Source organism: Rhagoletis pomonella, unplaced genomic scaffold (assembly GCF_013731165.1).
Source record: "Rhagoletis pomonella isolate Grant_MI unplaced genomic scaffold, Rhpom_1.0 Rhpom_scaffold_01601, whole genome shotgun sequence".
In the NCBI taxonomy this organism is placed as follows: domain Eukaryota; kingdom Metazoa; phylum Arthropoda; class Insecta; order Diptera; family Tephritidae; genus Rhagoletis; species Rhagoletis pomonella.
The window spans coordinates 3,529-7,056 of NW_023460155.1; positions in this window are offsets into that span (position 1 = coordinate 3,529).

Consider the following 3,528-nt stretch of genomic DNA (forward strand, 5'->3'; position numbering starts at 1 on the left):
AATCGGTAGAGAAGCTCCTGCGGTTTTTTATTAAGAAGCTCCTATTTTTGCCCTCTAGCACACCGAATTATATGATTCATCTGGAAACTAGGCTACTCCCACTATATTTTCATACTCTCCGTGCTCATATGTTGTTCATCTCCAGGTGTTTAAGCTTATCGGACAGCAGACTACCATGCATTCTGGACAAGGAGGCGGTGAGACAAAATGCGTGTTGGGTAGCTAAGTGGCACAGTATAGCAAACAGCGCAAATATTGAACCATTGATAGAATTTACTACTAACACTGTAAATACATACATTCCGTTGTTGCTTGAGAAACTCGAAAAACAAGAATTTCAACTGTTTCAAGAAAGAGCACAAAGTACCACAACCCATGACCTATATCCGTATGTATTTTCTTCAGATAAGTACTATTTTGAAGATGAATTTTCGGCTCATCAATTAAGTTTAGTTTTCCGCGAGGTGGGCTACTGAACATAAATGCGTGAACATTCAAGAACGTCGCATACGCAGCTTGTCCAGTTTGTAACTTGGGGGAGTCAGAAAATACACTCCACGTTCTTGGGACATGTCCAATCTTACTTACTTACACCGCTTTGGGGAGACGGTTTTGGATCTGGCTAAAGTAATTAACATTTTAAATGGCTGTGATTACAGAACTTTGTACACTTACTTATTACACTGTTTAAAGTATAGGGAGTTAATTTTAACGGAATTCTCATAAACCACACAAAATTTTTGTTTCTTTTCTTCTTAGTTTTTAAGTTGCCAGTATAAATTTTCCGACTATCAGCCTACTATGTCATAGCCGTATGTTCGTATTTTCATCCGTTTATAAATATTAAACATTAATTGTATCTGATATAATAAAATAAAGAACATTTTACTATACAGAGAAATTTACGTTTTCAAATTTGTATGGAACGTTTTATTTTTAAAAACGTTTTGACCCAGGTTTTGCACCTACAATATTTATTTTAGTTTTGAGAAAAAAACATCCTCAATTCATATTTTAAAATGTATATTTTAGTTTTTAAAATGCCTATAACCAGTTTTAGAACTAATTTTATATAAACGACGTTTAAAAATATATATTTTTATTTTATTTTGTTTTTTAGTATTTCTGGACTAAAAATATAAAAAGGCATATAAATTATATACATAAATGAAAGAAAAATTAATTATCTTTATTTTGACGTCATTAGTTTTTTAATAGGTTATGTTGTTCAGAAGATATTAATATTTAAAAAAATCGGAGAATTTAACTTTAATCATTGATATCTTTTTTATATTTTAATTTCGCCAGGTAATTTTGGTAGGGTTGAAATCAGCACAAAAAGTTCTGTCGAGCTACATTTTTGGTTTTTGCATCGCTAGATTGTTGATATTCTAGACTTACGTGCACAGAACGACTTCGGACTAATTGTGATTAAATCCTGCAGTACGGGAACAGACTAACTGTCGGCAAGTTGGTTGCAAGTTCTGATTATCAAAGACACAAACCGAATCGGGTAAAAAAAAAGGGTTGCATTCGCATAAACTCCAAATAAAAGTGGTGTTTAAGGAGAGTTTAACGAAATTTTTTGTATGGTAAACTTAAAGTTTAAGAGTAGAGTTAAGCGTTAAACTCCAAAATGGCCCATAAACTCGAGTTAATGGCTCAATGAGAACGCTTTATTACGCTGAAACTATACGTTCTGAATTTGAAAGAAATCGGTTCACAAATACGACTTTTATAAATAACTCGACTCCCGCGCCACCTAGTGGGTCTATTTTGGGTAGACGTGTTTTCCATCGTGCTGCTAACTTACATTTTGAATTTTAAAGAAATCGGTTCATAAATACGATTTTTATAAATAACTCACCTCCCGCGCCACCTAGCGGCTCCATTTTTGGTAAACGTATTTTCCATTACAAAATATGATATAATGTTCGTTCTTATTTTGCGAAGATTACGTTTTAAAGTCTGTTATACAAGTAGTGTATTTTTAATTTTGTATGAAGTAAAATTGTTTCAAAAATGTTTGTTTTACAATTTGCTTTGAATACATGGGTTTTACCTGAATCATTTTCTCTGTGTACTACTACTACTACAACTTTTATAAATAGCTCACCTCCCGCGCCACCTAGCGGCTCCATTTTTGGTAAACGTATTTTCCATTACGCTGAAACTATACGTTTTGAATCTGAAAGAAATCGCTTCACAAATACGACTTTTATAAATAACTCGACTCCCGCGCCACCTAGCGGGTCTATTTTCGGTAGACATTTTTGCCATCATGCCGGTAACTTACATTTTGAATTTAAAAGAAATCGGTTCCTAAATACGATTTTTATAAATAACTCGACCCAGCGCCACCTATCGAGTTTTATTGTAGCCTATAATAGGACCATATATGCAAGGTATAACCTCTGACTATGGTACCGATGTTATAGCTGATAAAAAATTCCTCGCTTATGCGTACCCTTCTATAGGCAACTACCATTGATATGTCTGCATACCAAATTTCAAGTTCGTGTGACTTATGGTTCCGAAGTTATAGCTCATAAAAAATTCCACGCCAATGGGAGGAGCCACGCCCCCTTTTACAAACTCGTTTATATATACCCTCGTATGAGCACGTACCATTGGTATGTCTGCATACCAAATTTCAAGTTCGTGTGACTTACGGTTCCGAAGTTATAGCTGATAAAAAATTCTATGCCTATGAGATGTGCCACGCCGCCTTCTACAAACTTATTTACATATACCCTCCTATAAGCACCTACCATTGATATTTCTGCATACCAAATTTCAAGATCGTGTGACTTTTGGTTCCGATGTTATAGCTGATAAAAAATTCCACGCTTATGTGATGTGCCACGCCCCCTTTCGCAAACTCGTTTATATATACCCTCCTATAAGCACCTACTATTGATATGTCTGCATAACAAATTTCAAGTTCGTGTGACTTATGGTCTGGAAGTTATGGCTGATTAAAAATTTCACGCCTATGGGAGGTGCCACGCCCCCTTGTCGGATCCCAATTTTTTCATCCTGTTATAGGCCCAGATGTCATGGCAATACTCTGTCAAAATTTTGTTCGATTCTGTCCGTCCGTTTAGACTGCAACCTGGCACATACATACATACTTTCACAAATATAGTATAGTAGATGAATGAACACTTTTCGTTTAACAGCATCGCGGGATCAAAAAAACGATTTAATCTTTTCATTTCGAAATGGTCTAAGGACTGTAAAGTTTCAAAAAAATGGAACAGTCCAGCGCCTTCGATACAGCCGCTAAATTTAAACGTAGAATACGTGGTAGCGTTAAGTCAAAAACGAAAGCACACACTAAGAAAAAAATATCGATAGCAAATTCAATAAAAACATCGATGAAAATATCGATAGCAAAATCGATAATAATATCGATAGCAAAATCGATAGCAAAATTGATAAAAATATCGATAACAAAATCGATAAAAATATCGATAACAAAATCGATTACAAAATATATTAAAAAATTAATTACAAAATCAATAA